This window comes from Petaurus breviceps, unplaced genomic scaffold (assembly GCF_028583685.1).
Source record: "Petaurus breviceps papuanus isolate PSGF00001 unplaced genomic scaffold, PetGlider_PUasm1.0 90881, whole genome shotgun sequence".
Taxonomy (NCBI): Eukaryota; Metazoa; Chordata; class Mammalia; order Diprotodontia; family Petauridae; genus Petaurus; species Petaurus breviceps.
This window is the reverse complement of record NW_027187369.1, coordinates 16,277,196-16,302,227: the sequence shown is the minus strand read 5'-3', so window position 1 is coordinate 16,302,227 and position 25,032 is coordinate 16,277,196. Positions and strand designations below refer to the sequence as shown.

The window sequence follows — 25,032 nt, the reverse complement described above, 5'->3', positions numbered from 1 at the left end:
ACTACGCAGGCATATTTATAGTGGCCATTGGTGCTGTTAATATTGCATTGGTGCTACACACACCTACCTAAAAAGACCTTTTCAACCAAGAGATACCACAACTTTGACTTCCCAAAGAACAGATTTATATGTACAAAATTATTTGTAGCTAATTCATTTTGTAGTTAACAACTAGAAAGAAAGTAGATGTCCAACTGGACAAATTATAATATCTTAATGTAATAGAATAATTTTGTACCATTAAAAATATTGAAAGGGACAGACAGAGAAATCTGGGAAGACTAGTATGAACTTATACAAAATGAGGAGGAATTATAAAGTAGGAGGAATTAAGCGTTGTTAGGTGGCATAGTGAATAGAGCACCAGCCCTGGAGTCAGGAGGACCTGAATTCAAATCTGGCCACAGACATTTAACACTTACTAGCCGTGTGACCTTGGGCAAGTCACTTAATGTAAATTGCCTGCCTTTGCCCCTCCAAAAAGCAAAAAAAAAAAAAGGAAGAAGAATTACAAAGCAACTAAAGCATTGTACAGCAAAACAATTTTGAAAGAATTAAGAGCTCAATACAGTGCATGGTCAGGACTAATAATGAACAATGAGTCCTACCTTTTGGATGAGAGGTAAACTATAAGCTGTAAAATAGATAATTTTCAGACACAATCAATCAGTGATAAAAAAAAAATTATATTATTTTGTTACAAGGGAAAGTTTTCCTTGGTGGGGAAAGAGTTGTGGCAAGGATGGGGGAAGCCAGTGATTTAAAAAAAAAAAAAAAGAAAAAAGAATAAATAAAGAAAATAAGCTCGACGAGTAAGAGCACCGTCTCCAGTGTTGAGAAGACCTGGAGATCGAATCCCGGGCTCAGACACTTAGCACCCACCCAGAAACACCTGGCCGTGTAACCTTGAGCAAGTTATTTAACCCCAATTGCTTAGGGGCGGCCAGGTGGCTCAGCGAGTAAGAGCACCGGCTCCAGTGTTGGGATGACCTGGAGATCAAATCCCGGGCTCAGACACTCAGCACCACACCCAGAAATAACTGGCCTTGTAACCTTGAGCAAGTTACTTAACCCCAATTGCTTTAAAAAAAAGAAAAAAAAAAGAAAAAAAAAGAAAATAAGCTCGGAGAGGCAGTGAGTAAACACCGGCCCTGGAGTCAGGAGGACCCGAGTTCGGTTCCGGCCTCAGACACTGAACAACCACACAAAAAAACTAGCCATGTAACCTTGGGCAAGTTACTTAACCCCAATTGCCCTCCAAAAGGTAAAAAAGGAAAAAAAAAAGAAAACAAGCTCAATGAAATCCTTGAAAATAGACAGAAGAGCAGAAGAGAGGTGAGAAAGGGAGACAGGCAAGTATAGTATTATTGGTATTACTGTATTAAGTGCAATTAAAAGCAAGCTGTATATATTAAAACATATATAAGCCTCTTTTTCTGTTCACCATATATTGAAATATTCATGTTTATTAATGTTTGTTAAGCCCACAATTTTAAAAAAAAGAATTCTTTTAAAGTTAGTAAACAAGAATGTCCACTCTCACAACTTAAATTTGACAACATATTAGAAACCCTACCAATTTCAATAATGGGAAAGAGATGCTTTTTAAAAAAAAATCAGATCAAATAGAAGAGAAAAGAAACGTAAAAAATGAAGAAAGAAAAGAAAAAAAGAAAGAATGGAATACAGGAAGAAAGAAAGAGAAAGGAAGATAAAAATAAAGAAGGAAAGAAGGGAGGGAGGAAGGAAGGAAGAAAGAGGAAAAAAGAAAAGAAGAAAGAGAGAAAGAGAGAAGTGGAAAAGAAAGAAAAGTGGGTCATTTTTTGGGTGAGAAATATTAGTGGACTTCAAAGGAGGAAGATTGTTGTGTGAAGGAGATAAAAGTCAAGCCTTGAAGTGCTGGTGGGGAGAAATGAGCATGCTGACTCTCTATCTGAACTCTGTGTGTTGAAAAAAGGGTCTAGTGGAAGATGAAGATAACCATGTCTTCAGAGGGGAGCCATTAGTGATGGCCAATAACAGATGGAAGAGAAGTGGGAGAAAAAGTCCAGGATTAAATAATAAAATCTTTTTTAAAAATCAGATCGATGATTTCAGTGCATTTCACAACTCCCCCTTTCAGTGCAGATCAGCAACTACTTTGCAACTACTAATCATACAGAATTTCCTGGGGGCCTGAGAGGTGAAGTTAATTGTCCGGGGTCACATAATCAATGCTTGGACTCAGTCAAGACTTGATCCTGTTCTTTTCAAGACCAGATATCTATCACTATGCTGCACTCGTTGAGGAAAGATAAAAGACAGATTTACATTGGAAATAAGGAGATCAAAGTATTATTTGCTGATGACATGATAGAGCACCTAGAAAATCCAATTTCCTCCACCAAAAAAAAGGACAATAAATGAAGTAGGCACATTTAGCTTACAGAAGAAATTCTCAGAGTGGGAGATTATAACTGCCCTCAAGTATTCCAAGTGCTGTCACATAGGGAATTTTATATGTTCTGTTTGGCTTCAGAAAACAGTACCAGGAACAATGAGAAGAGCTTGAAAAAGGCACTTCTAAAAGTTGTGAATACCCTCTGAATGGAAATTTTCAATAAAAAACCAAGATGGCCTCTTCTCTGATATGTTGGCAATGGGGAATTCTTTTGGGCATGAATTGGACTAGACCGCTGAGGTGTCTTATTGTCCATGTATGTGATTCTATGATACGTGTAAGGTCCTATGATAGTCCCTAGATGAAAAGATCCAAATAATAAATTATTTCCTTAAAGGAATAATTACTATTCCCATTTCCCAGATGAGGAAATTTAAGCAGCAAGGTTAAGAAATTCCCTTAAGTTGTCATAGCTAGTGAATATTAGTCCAAATCACTAAATTCCAAATCACTTTTCACTAAACCATGCTGGATTCTTTTGATGATAAGGCTTCTTGTCCCTGGTGACAGTCCAGTGGCAAAAATTCTTTTGGACAGTCAAACCCAGCTACAAATAGGGCCAATTTTCCTCTACAATGAGAGACATACTACCAGATTCAACTATCCAATATCAACTAGTTGGCTAGTGCAATGGATAGAGCACTGGACTTAGAGTGAGGAAGACCTGAGTCTAAATCCAGCCTCAGACATTAGCTATGTGACCCTGGGCAAGTCACTTAAGTACTATTTGTCTCAGTTTCATCATCCATAAAATGGGGATGATGATAGCACCTTCCTCCCAGGATCAAATAAGATAATTTACAATGATAGTTGTAAAGCTCTTAGCACATTGCCTAACCCTCTACAAAAAGCTGCATTCGAACATGATGCACCTGTTATAAGAGAATGTCTCTAAGTAACATATTCACCTCATTTTCCACACAGGAAGATTAGAGGTCAGGTAAAAAATGATTACTATCAAGAGAACTCCCCACCCCTTACTTCTCCTCTTAGTGGAAGATGAAAATTATCGTGGTACAATTTTGAATTCTTAATAAAAATTACAGAAAATCCTATAATTTGCAAAGTATACTCTGAGCTTTCATTATGATTACATGAATTAAAAGGGAAATAAGTCTCTTCTGAAGTTTTAAGCCTAACCCTGTAGCCACAATACATTTTTCAATTCTTTCGGCTCCTGGGCTTCCTCATCCTCCCCTCATACCCTCCTTTAGCTCTATGTGTTGTCAGGAAGGGCTTTCTAACTAGGGCAATAGAGAATACTGGTAAACTTGCTTCTCTCACATGGCATGACATAGTCTTTGCCAAGCTCCCCTTCCAATTCAATCAGGAAAACTTTTCCTAAAAATTTTATCCTAAAAGGATAATAGCTAGCATGTACATAGCACTTTAAGATTATATATATATATGTATATATATATATATATGCATACATACACACACACTTATAAAATCTCATTAGATTCTCACAACAAACCTGTGAGTTAGTGCTATTTTTGAAATAGTAGATTATTAGATAATAGAAATCATCCAGAGAAACAAAATTCTACTTCAGAAGAGCATCAGCAAACTTTCTTTTTCAAACAAATGTTATAATTTTAAAAAAAAGTAAGGGGCTTTCTTAAAATGAAGGAAAAAGAACAATACTGTTATTTGCCTTAAATACAGGGACCTTCTACACAGTGGTTCCAAAGAAGCCTCATTTTCCCCTTTTGATCTTCAGGATGAGTTAAATGTGGAAGATGCTACTGACTGAACATAACCCAATCTTGTTCCTTTATACAGTGTTTGGCCCAGGTTTTCAGTAATAGCATAGGATGGACTTGAGACTGAAATGATGATAAAAGGGTCTTGCCAAAGAAGGCAAAAAGCAAAAAGGAAACCCCTCTTTTAAAAAAGCCAACTGTTTCCTGAGGAGCACTTTGCAGCATAGAAATAAGCTTTAAATTATTTTTCAAGATGAAATAAAAAAATAAATCCCATGCCAGGAGGTAAATGTATTTCTCCAACCACATCTAACTTTCCCTTTCTCCAAGATGGCAGATGTGCCTGTGGCATAATGCCTGGTAATAAGGTCCAAATAGAGGGCCAGAAAAACATACTTTCCCCAAAAAAAGTAACTTAAAAGCTTTTGATCTGAGATCTCCCACAAACATCAATTACATTCAATATAGATGTAAGTGGTGCTTTCTTTACATTCAGAAGGGAAAATGACAAGTCTAGTCTTTGGCAAAGTATGGAAAATAATCACCATAAAAGGCCAGGAAAATCTTCTCTGAAAAGATCATAGCACTTTCTAGCTCTTCTTCTGAATTAGATTTTGTCCATCTTTCCTTTTTTATTGTTTCCATTTTATACATTCTTTTCTCTACTTGTGTACCTTTCAGAGTTAGACTGTATATGGGCAAGGCCAACCCAAGGTCAACTGCTAAGCTAAATTAGGGAAAAGTGCCACATGTCTTTCTTATCTCCTCTTTTTACTTTTTCCCCAGTGACTTCATATTGCTCCCTGACTACTTACTCATCTGTCACACTCAGGACAGTCCTCTGAGTTTCCACCTTCATGTGACTTATGTAAGCAGGACCTTGTTAAGAGACTGAGCTAATTTGATAACTCAGCTCCAAGAAAAGTTGTCATAGGTAACAATAACATTACCACTACCACCACCTTCATTTCTCTCTTATTTTAGAAAAACAATGCCTTACCCAAAGGATTGACTAATTTCAGGTTCCTTTTTGAGTAAGTCTCCTCCCCATCAGAAGTCAAAAACTGGAAGCAGATATAGGAAGGAGTGAAAGGAAGGCTGTTAACCCTCTAGAAAGCAGGCCACCCCATTCATGGTACTCAGGCTCCTTTCTGCCTAATGGCCAATCTGATTTGTCTTAAATGGTCATAATTCATCTAAATTCTTCATGAGTCTCTGGGCATTTTCTGGGACTAAATTGTTATAAAAGAAATCGAATCTTATTCCTAAAGGCATTACATGTTGCTTGCACCATGATGTTTCTAAGATGCCCTCCTAGGATTAAAAAGTAGATACAGGTTATTTACTGAGTATACAGAATCCCCAAATTTGAGAGTTGGAAGGGATCTTAGGGACTGTTTAGTTCAACCCATACCTGAAAGGAATCTCTACTATAACGTAAGACAAAGTGGTCATCCGGTCTCTACTTGAGAACCCTGGCCCCTAACTTTTCCAGTCTTCTAATATCTAACTTTCCTTTATTTACTCTGTGAATTTGCTATACTTGGCCTATTTTCAGTTCCTTTAACACAACATTCCATCTTCCATATTTAGGTCTAAACTGGCTGCCCCTACCCCTGCCCCATGCCTAGAATATTTTTGCCTGTCTTTGTATATTCAGAACTTTGCACTGTACCAGGTATATAGCTCTTAATCAATGCTTGTTGAATGACCTCTCAAGTTAATCCATTATATTTTTGAACTGCCCAACTTGTTAAGAAGTCTTCCCCAACATCAAGCCTACTTTAGCCTCTTTGCAGCTTCTCTCACTTCTGTTCCAGCTCTCAAGGACCAAATAGAACACTTCTTCAGTGACAGTCCTTCAGTTACTTGAAGACAGTTATCATGTGTGCTCCTGAATTTTCTCTTCCCCAGGTTAAACATGCCTAGCGCCCTTCAGCTACTCCTAATAGGATATGGATACAAAGCTCTTCACTATTTAGGCTGCCCTTTCTCTACACAACTTTCAATTTACCAATGTTCTTCTTAAATTATGGTACTAAGCACAGTATTCCAAATGCTCTCGGAACCTTGAAGTCGTTGCCAGGAGCATGTCAAAGATTTCCAAAATCCCTTGAACACATTTACCCTCATCCCTACAAAAGAACATTTAGAATGTTACTGAACACATTGCATATAACATTTTATTTTTTAACAACACCAGAATCAGTAAGGAGGTAGGTTCTGTATCAAATCCATGCTTTTTAAGAGACCTTTAATGGGTAAGGGGAAGAGAACGATTTGGAAGAGCTGGAATTGTACTTTAAAAATCCATCAGTTAAGGAATTAATTGCATTTCTTTTTCCTGAGGAAAATAAGTTACTTAAGCACTTTTGTGTTTGATGGAAGTCTTAGTATCTCTATGAATAACAAAACCTAGGTTTTACCAAAGCTGAAACAATAGAATGGACCTGGGGAAAAAAAGTCAGAGAAGGATATAATGCAAATAGCAATGAACTTGGAGCCAAAATATAGCATTATTATCAGCAGTATCATCATCTAGTCCTCTCTGTACTTGAAAATGAATTCCAGCTACAAACACCCAGGAAGCAGAATTAAGAAATTCACTACATTACTAGAAAATCTCTCGGTTATACCATGCAATGGTAAGGGAATTTGAAGATATTCCCTGTTCCTTAATAAGCCTAAGTGAATTTGAGTACCTTCTCTGATTTAAAAATATTCTCTGCCCCCTAAAAGGCTGAATGTGGACACATGAAGCCTGTTGTGGGAGGAGTTTGCTGAAGGGTGTAGCAGAGCCCATATGAGAAAAGATTATGTTTAAGAAATTGTAAAATGCTTTATTTGCAATATTTTCATTTAAGCCTCCTCACAAACCCGTTGTGAGCATTAGAAGCATTTGCACATCTATTTTGTAGAGCATGAAACTGAGTGTCAGAGAGTTTAAGTTACTCATCTAAAGTTAAGGTGGTGTAACCCTCGGCTTAAATTCAGGAAGACCTGAGTTCAGATCCAGCCTCAGATAAATTTACTAGCTGTGTAACTTTGGGTAAGTCATTTAAACTGTTTGCTTCAGTTTCCCCATCTATAAAATTGGGATAATGATAACACTCATCTCACAGTACTGTGAGGCTCAAATGAGATAATTGTAAAGTGCTTTATAAAGTGCCCCTAGAGGCCTTAAGTCATTTTGACTTTTGTAAATACCCTAATCAGGGGCAGCTAGATGGCACAGAGACGCTGGAGTCAGGAGGATCTGAGTTCAAATTTGACCTCAGACACTTAACACTTACTAGCAGTCTGACCTTGGACAAGTCACTTAATCCCAATTGCCCTGCCTTCTCCCCTCCAAAAAAAAAGCAAAAAACATACCCAAATTAACTATAAAGGACCTATGAAGAAAGATGCCATTCACATCCAGAGAAAGAACTGATACATAGAAGTATGGATAAAAATAATTTTATACACACACATATACATGTATGTATATATGTGTATGTATATCTATGCATATACCTATTTGTGTCCAATAGTAGACATTTTTGAAGTGGGGGGAAGAAAATTTGGAAGATTGTTGTATATTTAAAAGGAAGAGCAACTTGTACTTTGTGAACTTGAGGTTTCACATGCAATCATCTTTTTATTGTACTATGTTACAGAAACACTTGTTTTATTCCATAAATAAAAAATAAATCTAAATTTATAAAATACCTGGTACATAGTAAGTACTATGTAAATATTAGTTGCTGCTACTGCTGGTGGTGATAGTAGTAGTAGCAGTAGTAGTAGTAGTAGTAGTAGTCATCATCTGAGGCAGGATTTGAACCCAGATCTTTCTCTACCATTTCAGTATGCTATATATTCTGCCACACTGCTCTCAGACTTGGATTTGAGCCTTGCTTCACTATTTAATAGCAGTGTAACATTAGGCAAGTGGCTTCACATTTCTGGTCTTTGATACTTTTCACCTGTAAATTTCGAAGATTGGACTAAATGAGTTTTGTGCACATGTGGAAGAAAAGACTATCACAGAATCTCAGAGTTGGGAAAGACCTTCACAAATCATCTAGTCCTATCTGTGCTTGAAAATAAATTCCAGCTACGAACACCCAGTAAGCAGTAATCCAAACAGTGCCTGAAGACTTCTAGTGAGAAAGAACCTTCTACCTCTCCAATTCTACCTGCTCCATTAGGGGACAGTTCTAAATGTTAAGAAGTTTTTCCTTATGAGAAACCTAAATTTGCTTCATTGTAACTCCTGTTCCCTCAAGGGCCAAATAGAACAAATCTAACCTTTCCTGCATGACAGCCCTTCTCAAATACATGAAAACACCTATCATGTCAACAACAAACATTTATCAAGTACCTACTATGTGCCAGACATTGTGCTAAGCCCTGTGGATACAAAGAAAGGCTAAAACCATTCTACCCTCAAGGAGCTTTCAGTCTAATGGAGATGATAATGTGTAAAAATCTATGTATAAGCACCACATATACAGGATGAATTGGAGATAATTTTACAGGAAATGCTCCTTTCTCCCCACCCCCTCCAGTCTCCTCTTTTTCAAGTTCAACATCAATGACACAGACCTTCCCTTCAAGGTCCCTCACCATTATAGTCATATCCCCCTTTACACTCTCCCTTCCGATTTCATCCTTCTGTGATTTCTCCAGTTACACTGAAATCTAAAATGGCAGACCTCAGTTTTTACCTTTGATTTGTGCTTTGAGGCACTCATATAAAAGCCAAGTATGATCTTGCAAATATATCCTTGTAAATATAGCTGGCCTAATTATCTCAATTGGTTAGAAAAGCTATTGGTGAGGTTAAAGTTGAGAATTAGTCTTTACATGAACCTCTGTATGGGCATTAGAGTCCAGAGCAGTGAAGAGGAACTATGTTCATATCATCTGCATTTCTAAACTAGGCCAATTTTGGAAAATAGGGACCAAATATAGAATACAAAGAGTTGGCCTAATTTAGAAACATAAACTATGAGCTCGGAAAATTATCAACTCTGCCAGAAAAATATCTCAAATTGCATGATTTAAGTAATTGTATAATAAAGACAGAATTTTATGATAATTCCTAAAATATTTTTTGGTCCTTCGGAAGATATGTGATTTCACTGATAGGAGAATGCCTTCTACCAATGCAAATTAAAATCCCTCCACACTTCATTAGATACCTTTATGAGTTGCTGTAGCCAAAATCATTTGGTAGCGACCTTTTTTTTTATAGTGAACCCCTCTGAATTCTATTAGGCTCATACAAAAAGCATTTCCAGTTTATTAGAGATAGTTCCCCACTAGCATAGCTTTTGAATGCCAAGTAGAGATCACATAAATAGATTTTTTCATGCCAAAGCCATGTTTATCTTGATAAATGAAAGATTTTCTGAGACCAACATCATTTCTCTGCATTATTTTCATCCTTGTTAACATCCAACTGGATTTAGGGTTAGATGAGACCTTCAGGCCATCTACTATAACATTTCCTCATTTGAGAGATGAGGAAACTGAGATCTAGAGCAAAAAGCAACTTGCCCAAGGTCACAGAAATTATAAGCAGCATTAAGATTGGTGCTTGATCCAGGGAATTTTTAGAATGTCTCAGCTCTCTCAGAAGTTACTCAGTTGTGTCTGGGGAAAGAGCCTTATTTTCTATTGATATTTCTGTAACTTTCCTTCAGGAAGGAATTTTAATACAGGAGGCTTTGAAAAGCTAATGGGAAGAGCTTTCAATTTGGAGCCAGGATATGAAAAAGGTCTTCTTTTCTCTTCTAACTCCAAAAGGAAAGCTATGGACAAACTGAATACAGGGTTTTTTGCCCTATCCCATGGGATGATTTCTGACACATTCTGAAGATTTCCTCAGTCAGGAACTAATATTCCCTACATTAACTAGAAAATCTCTCAGTTATACCATGCAGTGGTAAGGGAATTTGAAGATCTTCCCTGTCCCTTAATAAGCCTAAGTGAATTTGAGAACCTTCTCTGATTTTAAAATTTAAAAATATTCTCTGCCCCCTAATAGGCTGAATATGGACACATGAAGCCTGTGGTGGGAGGAGTTTGCTGAAGGGTGGAGCAGAAACCACAGGAGAAACTTGCTTAGTTTCTTCTTTAGGCTTGTTCTTCAGGAACCTTGTTACTTTGTAATGAGGCAGTGGATCATGAGGATTGTGATGTTCTCTGACCCTGGAGAAGACTATATATATACCTCTAAAGTGAGGTATAGTTTTGGGGGATCATTTTGGAAAGAGTTGTGTGATTTGGCCAGATGAGATTCTGGGCAGCCATTGAGCCCCCTGACTTTGAAAATCCAAATGTTGATGCTTCTCTCTCTTGTAACTAACACTGTATGTATGTGATGGTCAGACAGCTAGAAGTCCTGTCTGTTGGTCTATTGAATTGTGTTATTTTCTCTGTCTGTATTTTTTATCTGCTTGTAATTTTTGTTTGTATTTTCTGAAGTTCAGGGTACTGACTTTCCCCCTGAACTAAGTGAATTATATATGTTTGCTTAAAGTAACATTGTTAACCCCTCTTGAGTTGCTTTCCTTTAGAAAAGCAGATCAAAGAACCTGTGCTAGCAGCCACCCTGGGTATGCTGGGGTGCTTGCTATTACATACCAGCACTAGGCCTTCTTGAAGTTACTATGCATAAGATCCCACTACTTTGGCTATTAAAATTTCCCCTCATACAAACCTAACACCTACCAAACCAACTTCTCTCTGGATGACTTTTAATCTTTTGGAAGTTGTACTTAACTCCAACTTTTCACATTTATATAACTCTTTAAGGTTTAAAAAAATATTTTCTGACATGTCTATGAGGTAAGTGAGGTTTTGAGAAAATAAATAACCTGGTCAGTTCTTGCATAGCTAGTATATGTCAGCGACAAGATTTAAATGTACTTTGCTCCTCACTTTAACTCTTCCCATTATAACACAGTAATTCAAAGACAACTCTCCCACTCCATGTCCTAGAAAGAAAGTTGAAGTTATCTTTCAGTAGTTCCCTAGGAGTTGCTTTCTGTGCAATAAAGGGTCAGCTAGGTGGTGCAGTGGGTATAGTGCTGAGCCTGCAATCAGGAAGATTCCTCTTGCAGAATTCAAATCCAGCCTCCCACTTACTAAGTGCATGACCCTGGGCAAGTCACTTAACCCTGTTTGCCTCAGTTTCTTCATCAGTAAAATGAGTTAGAGAAAGAAATGGCAAACCACTGCAGTATCCTTGCCAAGAAAACCCCAAATGGGGTCACAGACAGTCAGATACAACTGAAATGACTGAACAATAACACACAACAAAACTTGGCAAGGATATGGGGCTAGATAAGGAGTTGTGGGGCTCCTTTGAAGTCAGTCTTTGCCTTAGCCCCCTAAAAGACTGGGGTGTGTGTCTGAAAAGAATTGTAATTTTTTTCTCCAGAATACCCAAAGTTGTTCGGGATAGTCAGACACAGTCATATAGTACTGGAAAGGATAACTTAGTCTAATGTCTTAATTTTATTGTGAAGGCAATTAAAGACCATGGTGGTGAACTGATTTGCTCAAGGTTACACAACTAATAAGTGATCAAATGGGAATTAGAATCCAAGTCTTCATGTCTCCCAGTTCAGTGCTCATTGTTCCTCAATGCTTTTGGAAACTCTTTTCCTGGATTTATTTCAAAGCCCTGCTGTAATTTTTTATCCTGAGCATCTTATCACCTCATATTCTAACACAGCATTCAGAATATGTGTAACATAGGTCAGATTATCTCCTTTTCAGCAGACTTTACACCCAAGTATTTCATTTTAAAGAGTTGGAAGGTTAGAATATTTTTACTCATTTTGAGGCTTTCAAAACCAACACATTTCTGACAAACAAGTGAGAAATTGGTGTGATAATGTACAATACCTCTAAAATGACCCTATAATACATTTTTAATATAAGGTTAAACAAACAAAACAGTCGGGATAAGGACCTTTGAAAAAGAAAATTAGTAAAATTTGTTCCATTTAATTCTCAACTATAGATTGATAATGAATAGTGAGTAAGAAATTAGGAGTGCATTAGGACATCTGAACTTCTAGCAAGGAGAATATATTTTGCATGAGTCTGGGAGCAGCCGTCTCACGTATAACTCACAACTTTCACAGCCTGACCAGCAACCTCGATATCCCCCAAAATGTCATCTACTATTAAGGATCAGCTGATTTTGAATGTCCTAAAGGAGGAACAGGTTCCCCAAAACAAGATCACTGTTGTTGGGGTTGGTGCAGTTGGCATGGCATGTGCCATCAGTATCTTAGCAAAGGATTTGGCTGATGAACTTGTCTTAGTTGATGTAATAAAAGACAAACTAAAGGGAGAGATGATGGATCTCCAACATGGCAGCCTTTTCCTCAAAACACCAAAGATTGTTTCTGGAAAAGACTACAGTGTAACTTCAAACTCAAAACTGGTCATTGTTATGGCTGGGGCACGTCAACAGGAGGGAGACAGTCGTCTTAATTTGGTCCAGCGTAATATGAATATCTTTAAATTCATCATTCCCAATATTGTTAAATACAACCCTAATTGCAAGCTGCTTATTGTTTGTAATCCAGTGGATATTTTGACATATGTGGCCTGGAAGCTAAGTGGCTTTCCTAAAAACCGTGTTATTGGAAGTGGTTGCAATCTGGATTCTGCCCGTTTCTGTTACCTAATGAGAGAAAGACTTGGTGTCCATTCTTCAAGTTGTCATGGATGGGTCCTTGGGGAACATGGAGACCCCAGTGTTCCTTTGTGGAGTGGTGTGAATCTTGCCAGTGTGTCTCTGAAGAATGTTAATCCTCAAATAGGAAATGATGCTGATTCAGAGAATTGGAAAGATGTTCATAAACAGGTGGTTGAAAGTGCTTATGAAGTGATCAAGCTGAAGGGCTACACTTCCTGGGCCAGTGGCTTGTCTGTGGCAGATCTGGCAGAAAGCATTATGAATAATCTTAGGAGAGCACATCCAATTTCCACCATGATTAAGGGCCTATATGACATTAATGAGGATGTCTTCCTTAGTGTCCCATGTATCTTGGGGCAGAATGGCATTTCATATGTGGTGAAAGTAAATCTGCTTCTAGAGGAGGAGAGCCATTTAAAGAAGAGTACAGATACTCTTTGGGAAATCCAGAAGGAGCTGCAATTTTAAAACCTTTTAATGTGCTGCCATCAAGAGAACATGACAGTGGTTAAGGAGTTATGTATGATGTGCTTTTCAAGTAGGTCAAATACTTCCTCGATTAGTGATTGAATACCAGAAATATAAAATCTGTGAACATACTCTAATCTCTTCCTAAAGTTAGAAACTGGGAATAGTACAGTGTGACTATTTGTTTAAACCCTGTTGTTGTTTGCATATGATGCTGGATATGACTTGTATAGTCTCAGTAGTTCGTGTCAAGCAGGCAGTGCCCCACAGGTATATAAACTACCTGCCTTGCATGTAGGTGCTACGAGTTCCCATAGGTCCAGAAGACAACACTCCTGGCTACAAGACCCACATAGTAGTAATTCTTTTTTTTTTAAAGCAATAGGGGTTAAGTAACTTGCTGAAGGTTACACGGCCAGTTATTTCTGGGTGTGGTGCTGACTATCTGAACCTGGATTTGATCCAGGTCATCCCAACACTGGAGCCGGTGCTCTTACTCGCTGAGCCACCTGGCCGCCCCTAAGCAATTGGGGTTAAGTAACTTGCTCAAGGTTACACAGCCAGGTGTTTCTGGGTGGGTGCTAAGTGTCTGAGCCCGGGATTCGATCTCCAGGTCTTCTCAACACTGGAGCCAGTGCTCTTACTCGCTGTGCTACCTGGCCGCCCCAAGTAGTAATTCTTTATTGATGCATTGATTACCTTGTGCTCCCCTCCATTAGGGCTCTACAGCATGGCCCCATGCATCACATTTCCAGAGGACCTGATTTTTGTCTACACACACACACACAAACACACACATATCAATAGTTGTAAATTTCCATATTATATAAAAAGATCTGCATATGTACAACAATGCACCCAATTCCTCAAGTGTCATACCAACCCTAAATACTGAATAAACAACAAATAACTGATAAAAAGAGAATATACTTTGAATGCTTAAAGATTAGAACCCAATATGTCAGTCAAAGCAATGCTCTAATGGGAGTTCACTTCTGTGCAGATGTGCCATATAATCATATGCTAAATAAGACTAATCCCAAGGTATAGGATAGTTGTTAGCTGATAATGGCAACATCTCCATGGAACAAAATACTGATGAGCAAATACTGAAAGAAATGTCTTTGTTTGAAAGTGCACTATTTTGCACCTACAAATAAAATCTCTTTGGAAACTTCTATAGGTACTCAGGACCTGCAACTAATCAAATTTTCCCTCTCCCCATTTTGGAATTGTTTTCTCTTTAAAACTTGAGAATGCATTTCCTCCTTCTTTGATCTCTTTCAGGCATAGGCCTATGGATGAAAGGATATGCACACTTTGGGGCATACTGCTTTCAAGAATGGCAGGACCAATTCACAGCTACCTCAATAATATCCCTATTTTCTTTCAGCCCTTCCAACATTTGTCATTTTCTTTTCTTTTTTTGTCTTCATTGAGAAGGTATAAGCCGAGTGAAGTGAGTAGAACCAGGAGAGCAATTCATAATATAACACTAATATGATAGAGACAAACAATTTGGAAAGATTCAGAGCTCTGAGAGGCATAATGATTTCAACATTATTAACACAATTGATCAACACAATTATTCCAATCAAACACAGAATGAGAAATATTTTTGGATGTGACCAATGTGGGAATATGTTTTGCTTGACCAAGATTATATATTATAAGGGCTTTGTAGCTCTTTTTTCTCCACCCCCCCCCATGCACACAACTATTTTTATTCCTCCCACACAGATCTGATACCACATAAGAGTATAATGAGCACAAATTAAATAATTGACAATAATGTTCCCTGGGTATCTTAGAGGAAAGATACCAGAAAACTACTATTGCAAATGCACACTTGGTATTCACTAGGTAGTCTCACTATAAATGTTCACTTACCTGAATAGATATGTAAGAAAGAGGGAAGAGAATAAGCATTTATATAGTTCCTACTATGTTCTAGGCATGGCACTAAGCATTTTTACATCTCTCTCATAAATATTCATAACAACCCTGCAAGGTATATGCTACTGTTACCCCTATTTACACTTGAGAAAATTGAGGCAGACAGAGGTTAAGTGACTTGCTCTGAGTCACATAGCAATCTGTGGCTGGATTTGAACTCAGGTCTTCCTGACTCTAGGCCCAAACCTTCTGTAGCCCCAAATGCCTAGATATTGCACTATTCTGTTGCAAAACACAGTTGATGATTGAATGGATATTAAAACAAACAGACATTCTTAACTGTATTTATTAAATGACCTAGGTTCAAATTTTGGTTCTATTATTTACTGCTTATGTAATCTTGGGCAAGTCATTTGACTTTCCTGATCCTTACTTTCATTGGATGTAAAACAAGTGTATTGAATTAGATGACTTTTGGGGTCCCTTAGAGTTCTAAATGGACAATTCTAAGTGAGGTGTCCAAGGTTATACAGTCAAAAAATTTCATTTTTGGCAGAGTCAAAATGGCAGAGTAGAAACAGAACTTCCTCAAGGCTCTGGCTTCCACCTCCCCCAATTCATGTAAAAGGTGACTCTGAAGGAACTTTGGAGTTAAAGAACAGACAAAATGACACAGAGAAGCTAACCTCCCACTGAAGACAGCCTGGCAGGCCCACCTGTCTGGTAGCAGAGTCCTACTGTGGCAAAAAGCCCCAAAATTCATGTAATCGAGCGGCAACATGAGCAGGCAAAGGAAACAAAGCACGCTAAGCAATCCAACTTTACATTCCTATATTGGGGAAAAAAAGATCAAAGCATGGAATAGGAAGAAGACAGTGAAGTCAGAACTCCTGCACCAAAAGCTTCCAAGAAAAATATGAGCTGGTTACAGGCTATAGAGGACGTTAAGAAGGAGTTTGAAAACCAAATAAGAGAAATGGAGGAAAAATTGAGAAGAGAAATGAGAACGATGCAAGAAAATTATGAAGTGAGAGTCAACAACCTGACTGTGGAAAATAACACCTTAAAAAATAGACTACCTAAAATGGCAAAAGAGGCTCAAAAAGGCAATGTGGAGAAGAATGCCTTAAAAAGCCAAATTTGCCAGATGGAAAAAAGAATCTCAAAAGTTCACAGAACAGAATCATTCCTTCAGAATTAGATTGGAGCAAATGGAAGCTAGTGACTTTATGAGAAATCAAGATACTATTAAACATATCCAAACAAATGAAAAAATAGAAGGCAATGTGAAATATCTCATGGGGAAAACAACTGACCTGGAAAACAGATCCAGGAGAAATAATTTAAAAATTATTTGACTTCCTGAAAGCAATGATCAAAAAAAGAACCTAGAAATCATCCTTCAAGAAATTCTCAAGGAAAATTGCCCTGATGTTTTACAACCGGAGGGCAAAATAGAGGTTGAAAGAATCCACTGATCACCTCCTGAAAAAGATCCCAAGAAGAAAACTCCTAGGAATATCATAGTCAGGTTCTGGAATTCTCAGATCAAGGAGAAAATATTACAAGCAGCCAGGAAGAAACAATTTGAATATTGTGGAAACACAATCAGGATAACACAGGATCTGGCATCTTCTACACTGAGAGACTGAAGGGTTTGGAATATGATATTCCGGAGGTCAAAGGAGCTGGGATTGAAACTAAGAATCACCTACCCAGAAAAACTGAGTATCATGTTTCAGGGGAAAATACGGTTATTCAGTGAAATAGAGGACTTTTAAGCATTCTTGATGCAAAAACCAGAGTTGAATAGAAAATTTGACATTCAGATACAAGAAGCAGGAGAAGCATGAAAAGCTAAATAAGGAAAAGAAATCATAAGGAATTTATCAAAGTTGAACTATTTACATTCCTATGTGAAAAAATGATAATTGTAACTGATGAAACTTTTTTTTTTAAAGCAATCGGGGTTAAGTAACTTGCTCAAGGTTACATGGCCAGTTATTTCTGGGTGTGGTACTAAGTATATGAGCCTGGATTTGATCCCCAGGTCATCCCAACACTGGGGCCAGTGCTCTTACTCACTGTGCTACCTGGCCGCCCCTGAAACTTTTCTCAATATGAGAATAGTTGAAGGGAAATAAAATGTGTATATATATATACATATATTTGTCTATATAGGAGGGTATATAGGTGTATGAATACATATGTGAGTGTGTGTATATATGTGTCCAGGTATACATAGAGGGCACAGGACCAATTTAATAGGAAGGGATGATACTTAAAAGGTGAGATTAAGAGGTGGGAGAGGAATATAATGAGAGGAGATGGGGACAGACAGAATGGAGTAAACTATCTCATATAGAAGAGGCAAGGGAAAATGGTTACAATGGAGGGGAAGGACAGGAAAGCAAAAGGGAATGGGTCAACCTCATTCTCATTGAATTTGTCTTAGGGAGGGAATGACATACACACTAAATAGGGTATCTCACGCTACAGAAGAGTAGGAGGGAAGGGGATGAGAGGGGGAATGATGGAAGGGAGGGCAGGTTGGTGGGGAGGGAAGTTGGAAGCACCCACTTTTGAAAAGGGATAATATCAAAGTAGAGAATAGAACAAGTGGGAGATTGGGTAGGAGGGAGGGAAATATAGTCAGTCTTCCACAATATAGCTACTATGCAAATATTTTGCATAGCTACACATGTACAACCTATACTGAATTACTTATCTTTCCAGCAAGGGTGAGTGACAAGGGAGAAGGGGAATGAATCTGGAATTCAAAGTTTTAAAATCAACTGTTTAAAAAATATATATGTATACTATTATTAATATTATTTTACATGTAACTGGGAAATAAGATACACAGGCACTGGGGCATAGAGATCCACCGTGCCCTACTGGAAAGTCGGATGGGGTATTGGAGAAGATATGGGAGAGAGGAGATTGAAGGAGGGGATATCCAGTGGGATTGCTATTTTGGGGTGGTGGGTAGGGGAAAAGTGGGGAGAAAATTTGTAACTCAAAACCTTGCAGAAATAATGTAAACCAGAAGTTAATAAATCATTTGACTAAAAAAAAATTGCATTGTGGGTGTGCAAGCATCCCAGAGTGTAATAAAAAGAGTTCTAGATGTAATTAAGTAGATAATGAGACACTGTGCTCTCCTTGTAGACTTTCATATACATACATGGCTACTCTTTTTCCTAACAGGACAAAGTACTTTGCCAGAAATGAGCTAAGAAAACTGGCCTGTCTGTCCATCCTTCAGCAGATTCAATCTTTCTTTCTTCTTTCCCCTCAGCAAGCATAAAAGCAGAACGTTATAAGTTGCTTCAATTCTTTTTTTTTTTTGTAAAGCAATTGGGGATAAGTTGCTCAAGGTTACACAGCCAGTTATTTTGTGTGGGTGCCACGTATCTGAGGCCAGAACCGATCCCGGGTCTCCTGACGGTGGGACCAGCACTGTTACTCACTGCGCCACCTGGCCACCCTGAGTTGCTTCAATTCTTAATACTCTGAAGCAAGCTGGTCATTACCTCAACAGGTGAACTCCTATGTTAAGGAAACCTGATTTGAAAATCAGAATTTACAAAACATAGAGTGGATGTCTATTCACTTTGCCAAACAATTTCCAATTTTCTTCTTTCGAAAAATAAACTCCCTTCCTTTAAAAAAAAATGGATTTTAGATACACATTTACAAGAATGCACTTCCTCTATAACATGAGATAGAACGGATGTACTAAATATGGATGTAGGTTTAAAGGTCAGTTTCCAAAGATAATAATGCAACTGTTAGAAATTCATCAAAAAGCACATACCAGATATGACACAAGGTATTGTCTGAATGCATACACAATTCTTAGTAGTCATGAAAGGTAGCGGAATTCTCTCCCTACATTCACACAATCAGAAACTTAGCATTGAAAGGGGCCTTCAAGATGATATAGTTTAATTCTCTCCCCTACCCTCACATTTCAATGGAGGAAATTGAGACTTGCCCAGAATCACGAGTCATAAATGTCTAGTGTGGGATTTAAACCAAAATCTTTTGATTCTAAGTGATTCTTTTCATTAGAACCCAATGCCTTTCAAGGGTATTCGAATATTTTGCAGTTTCTAAATATTTAGCAAAAGTAATATAGATTTTGCCAGGCACTACTGGAGAGATGAAGGCTGGTAGATCTCTTGAACTCGAGAGTTCTGAGTTTCAGTGAATTATGTTGATCAAGTGCCCGCACTATGTTTGACATTAATATAGGGAAGGGGGTTCAAATGGGACTAGGTGGGAAATATAGCAGATCAGATCAAAGTAGGAACAGGCTGGTTGGTAGTTCCTGTAATTCTAGACGGCATGAGATAGGAAGATAGATTTGGGGGAAAAAAGAAAAAAGTAATATCAATTTAAAAACCAGAAACAGGAAGGGTCCTTAGTCATTGTTTGGTCCTGCTCCCACATTATGCGGCTAGGTGGTGCAGTAGAGTGCTGGGCCTGGCATAGGGAAGACTCCTCTTCATGAATTAAAATCTGTCCTTAGATACTTACTAGTTGTATGATCCTGGGCAAGTCACTTACCCTATTGGCCTCAGTTTCCTCATCTGTAAAATGAGTTGGAGAAGGAAATGGAACTACTCCAGAATCTTTGCCAAGAAAACCCCAGTCAAGAAGAGTCAGACACAACTGAACAACAGCAGCCATGTTATGCAGATGAGAAAAATGAGTCCCAGAGAGGTAAATCAAGTTATCCAGTATCACACAACTAAATAAATGGCATACTGAGAACTCAAACTTGAGTATTCTGACTCCAACTAAAATGCTATCATCATTATACCACACTTGTGGTATAATGACTTTTTGAAGCTGTTATTTCCCCACTCCTGGGTTAGCTTGTCTTATGATTATAACTTGTTATGGTGGCTCACTGTGGTGGGGGAAACAGATTCTTTACCTGGTTTACCTGGCTGAAGGAAGGTAGAGGCCACAGGGACAAGACAACTAATTCTGTTGCACTTTTGCCTAGGACCTTTCCTTCTCCGAGCCCAGGTTGTAGCAGGAGTAGTATCTACAAGCCTTTTCCCACAATATGGGTTAGATTCATCCTCCTCTTTCTTTCCTGAGACAAGGGTCTCTAAGAAGAGGTAAAGCAGTCCCCAGGACCTGTGTTTCCTTGACCTGACTTCTGGGTCCCCTATGAGTATAAAAAGTTCCACTCTAATGCAGCCAGTCCTCCTGATTTAGTAGATTTCTGAAGACCACTGTAGCAGCAAGCACCCCAAGCGTCCTCAGGGTTTGCAGCTACCACAGGTTCTTGGATCTGCTTTGTTAAAGGAAAGCAACTCAAAATGGGTTAACAAGCTTACTTTAATCAGTCAGACATATATCGTTTACCTTGTTCAGGAGAAAAGGTCAGCACCCTGAACCTCAAAGTATACAGGCATAATTATCAAGACAGAAACATCAAGTAGACAGATTTCCAAACTGTCCAACCATTACATCCATACCCAGTCAACATCTGGGTTTCCACATTCTGGGTTTTTCAAAGCCGGGGGACTCTCAACAACGGCTTCCCAGAATTCAGATCAAACCACAGAACACTTCTCAAAGTGAGTCCCAAAACAAAGCTACACATCAGGGCTTATATAGCCTTCTCCTGGCTCAGAGAATGTAACAACCTTATTGACCCACTGGCCAATCAAAAAGTATCTACTGAAAAACAAGCCTCCCACCCCAGGCTCCAGGTGCACGTTAGCCTAGGGGCAGGGAAGATCTTTAAAATTTACATTCGCATTACAACCACTCAAGTCACTTTGTCTTCCCCTATATCTCTCCTGACAACCAGATGTTTCCATAAAGAGAAAAGGAGGAGAGTATCCAGAGTCCAACAATGCTAAGTGCCACTCTGTCTTTGCTGTATTAAGGCAAAGCAAACCTCCTTTTTGTTAACTGTTCGATGACTTGAGAATTGTTCCTGAGTCATTTTAGTTGTGTCCAACTTTTCTTAACTTCATTTGGAGTTCTTCTTGGGAAAGATACAAAAATGGTTTGCTATCTCCTTTTCTAGCTCATTTTACAAATAAGGAAACTGAGGAAAACAGGGGTAAGTGATTTGCCCAGGGTCACACAGCTAGTAAGTGTCTGAGGTTGGATTTGAACTGACAGTCTTCTGATTCTGGTTCACCCCCTAGCAGCCCTAACCTACAGGTACCTCATTCCAAATGCTACCATTCTTAGTTCAGGCTATACAATGGAATGAAATGATTTATGGCTATTTCATTCCTTCCTTTCTTTTTTTTTTAAAGCAATTGGGGTTAAGTAACTGCTCAAGTTACACAGCCAGTTATTTTTTTGTGTGGGAGCCAAGTATCTGAGGCCAGAACCAATCCCGGGTCTCCCAAAGCTGGGGCCGGCTCTCTTACTCACTACGCCACCTGGCCGCCCCCAAAGTATTTCCCTTTATTCCAATGTTGAACCTATGCTAAAAGAGTGGTGGAATTCAAGCTTCCTTTGACATAGATACAATAGAGAAAAGGGTCACATCACATGATACTATGTTATAAGGTAATGTATTAACAGGCTTCTGAAGGGGACATTGAAAAGGATGAAAAGAAAACACATGATTATCTCAATAGATGCAGAAAAGGCTTTTGACAAAATACAACATCCATTCCTATTAAAAACACTAGAAAGTATAGGAATAAATGGGGCCTTCCTTAAAATAATAGGTAGCATCTATTTAAAGCCATCAGCAAGTATTATATGTAAAGGGGATAAGCTAGAAGCATTTCCAATAAGATCAGGGGTTAAACAAGGGTGTCCACAATCACTCCTCCTATTCAATCTGGTACTAGAAATGTTAGCAGTAACAATTAGAGAAGAAAAAGTAATCAAAGGAATCAAATTAGCCAAAGAAGAGACAAAGCTATCACTCTTTGCAGATGATATGATGATATACTTAGAGAATCCTAGAGAATCAAGTAAAAAACTACTTGAGACAATAAATAAATTTGGCAAAATTGCAGGCTATAAATAAACTCACATAAATCCTCAGCATTCCTGTATATTTCTAATGAAATTCAACAGCAAGAGATAGAAAGAGAAATCCCATTTAAAGTTACCATAGACATTATAAAATATTTGGGAATCTGCCTGCCAAAACAAACCCAGGACCTATATGAACACAACTACAAAACACTTTTCACACAAATAAAGTTAGATCTAACTAATTGCAGAAACATCAACTGCTTGTGGCTGGGTTGAGCTAATATAATAAAAATGACAATTTTACATAAATTAAATTACATATTTCATGCCATACCAATTAATTTACCAAAAACTACTTTATAGAGCTAGAAAAAATAGTAGCAAAATTCATTTGGAAGAACAAAAGGTCCAGAATATCAAGGGAGTTAATGAAAAGAAATGCTAGGGAAGGTGGACTAACTATACCAGATTTTAATCTTTATTACAAAGCAACAGGCATCAAAACTACTTGATACTGCCTGGGGAATAGAGTAGTAGATCAATGGAAAAGATTGGGTACATGAGACTCATCAGTCAATGACTATAGTAATCTGTTTGATGAATGCAAAGTCTCCAGTTTTTGGGATAAGAACTCACTACTTGACAAAACCTGCTGGAAAACTGGAATATAGTACGTCAGAAACTCGGCATAAACCATTATCTAACACCATATACCAAAATCAATTCTAAATGGGTGCATGATCTAGGTATAAAGGCTGATATTGTAAGCAATCTGGGAAAGCAAGGAATAGTTTACCTGTCAGATTTGTGGAGAGGGTAAGACTTTATGACCAAACAAGAATTAGAGAGCATTATAAAATGCAAAATGGATAATTTTGATTACATTAAATTGAAAAGCTTCTGTACAGGGGTGGCCAGGTAGCACAGCGAGTAAGAGCACCGGCCCCAGAGTGGGGATAACCTGGGATCGAATCCAGGCTCAGACACTTAGCACCCACCCAGAAATACCTGGCCATGTAACCTTGAGCAAGTTACTTAACCCCAATTGCTTAGGGGCGGCCAGGTGGCTCAGCGAGTAAGAGCACTGGCCCCAGAGTTGGGATGACCTGGGATCTAATCCAGGATCAGATACTTAGCACCACACCCAGAAATAATTGGCCGTGTAACCTTGAGCAAGTTACTTAACCCCAATTGCTTTAAAAACAAAAAGCTTCTGTACAAACAAAGCCAATGTAATGAAGATTAGGAGGAAAGTGGAAAATTGGGAAAGAATTTTTACAACCAGTGTCTCTGATAAAGGCCTCATTTCTAAAATATACAGAGAATTGAGTCAAATCTATAAGGATACAAGTCATTCCCCAATTGATAAATGGTCAAAGAATATGAAAAGGCAGTTTTCAGAAGAAGAAATTAAAGATATCTATAAGCATATGAAAAAATGCTCTGAATCACTATTGATTAGAGAAATGCAAATCAAAACAACTCTAAGGTAAAACATCTCCCCAGTCAGATTGGCTAAGATGACAAAACAGGAAAATGACAAATGATGGAGAGGATGTGGACAAATTGGAACACTGATGCATTGCTGGTGGAGTTGTGAACTGATCCAACCATTCTGGAAAGCAATCTGGAATTATGTCCAAAGGGCTATAAATAATTTCATACCCTTTGACCCAGCAATACCACTTCTAGGGTTGTATCCCAAAGAAATCATACAAGTGGGAGGAAGACCCATTTGTACCAAAATATTTATAGCAGCTTTTTTTGTGGTGGCAAAGAATTGGAAATTAAGGGGGTGCTCATCATTTGGGGAATGGCTAAACAAGTTGTGGTATATGCATGTAATGGAATCCTATTGTACTATAAGAAACAAGGAGCAGATGGACTTCATATTTACCTGGAGAGGCTTATATGAACTGATGCTAAGTGAGAAGAGCAGAACCAGGAGAAATTTATACACAATTACAGACACAACATACGTATATGTGATGACTAACTTTGACAGACTGGATTCTTCTCAGCAATGCAGGGTTATAAGTAAACCCCAAAAGACTCACGATGGAGAGAGATGTCTACATCCAGAGAAAGAACTAGAAAGAGCTGAGTGTGAATATAGACTGAAGCAAACTACCTGCTCTTTTTCTTTTTCTTGTTTGGTTGTGTTTCCTCTTTCCCATTCTTCATTCCATCTGATACGATCCTTCTTTATAACCTGACTAATGTCTAATGTAAAAGTATTTGCAGATAGTATACTTGATTGTATGCCACCATGGGGGAGGGGAGAGTGGAAGGAGTGGGAGAGACTCAAGGAATTGTGGAACTGAATCTTGTAATCTAAAAGTAATCAAACAAATTAATAAAGAATAAATTTTTTTTTTGAAAAAAGAAAAGGATGAAAGGGAACTTTCATTTAGGACCTGGGTACCCCTCAAATGTACCAATGCCTCCAATGCCCCATGATGATTACAGTCCTGAGCATGGCAGGGAAGAGGAGGGAAGACTTAATCAGAATGTCTGTCTGGGAGATTTTGGACAGCTGGGGGGCAGAGTGCAAGCCTTGGGTATCTAGGTGGAGAGGATAACCCTTTTACTTTATAAAGTTTGTACAGAGCTCTAATGGTGGTGCTAAAAACTGCGAGCAGCCACTGACATCATTCCAAATGTTACTTATACATAGAACACATTCTTTGTACAAATCTGTTTATATACACTCTAACTATGAAGTAGCAACATACTTCATAGATGGAAATACTAGTCATTAAAAATAAAACATTTATGGGTGAATCAGTGAAATTTCAATCTGTGTGATTGAGGATTTGATTGAACTGAAA

At 38.2% G+C, this 25,032-nt stretch overlaps 1 protein-coding gene and 1 pseudogene across 1 annotated transcript in view; one reads left to right on the top strand and one right to left on the bottom strand.

Annotated features, from left to right (window-relative positions):
* The window catches only part of LOC138150581 (estrogen receptor beta-like), a 140,683-nt gene that overhangs the window by 5,176 nt on the left and 110,475 nt on the right, over positions 1-25,032 (bottom strand). The window lies entirely within an intron of this gene.
* Positions 12,239-13,343, top strand: LOC138150713 (L-lactate dehydrogenase A chain pseudogene; annotated as a pseudogene).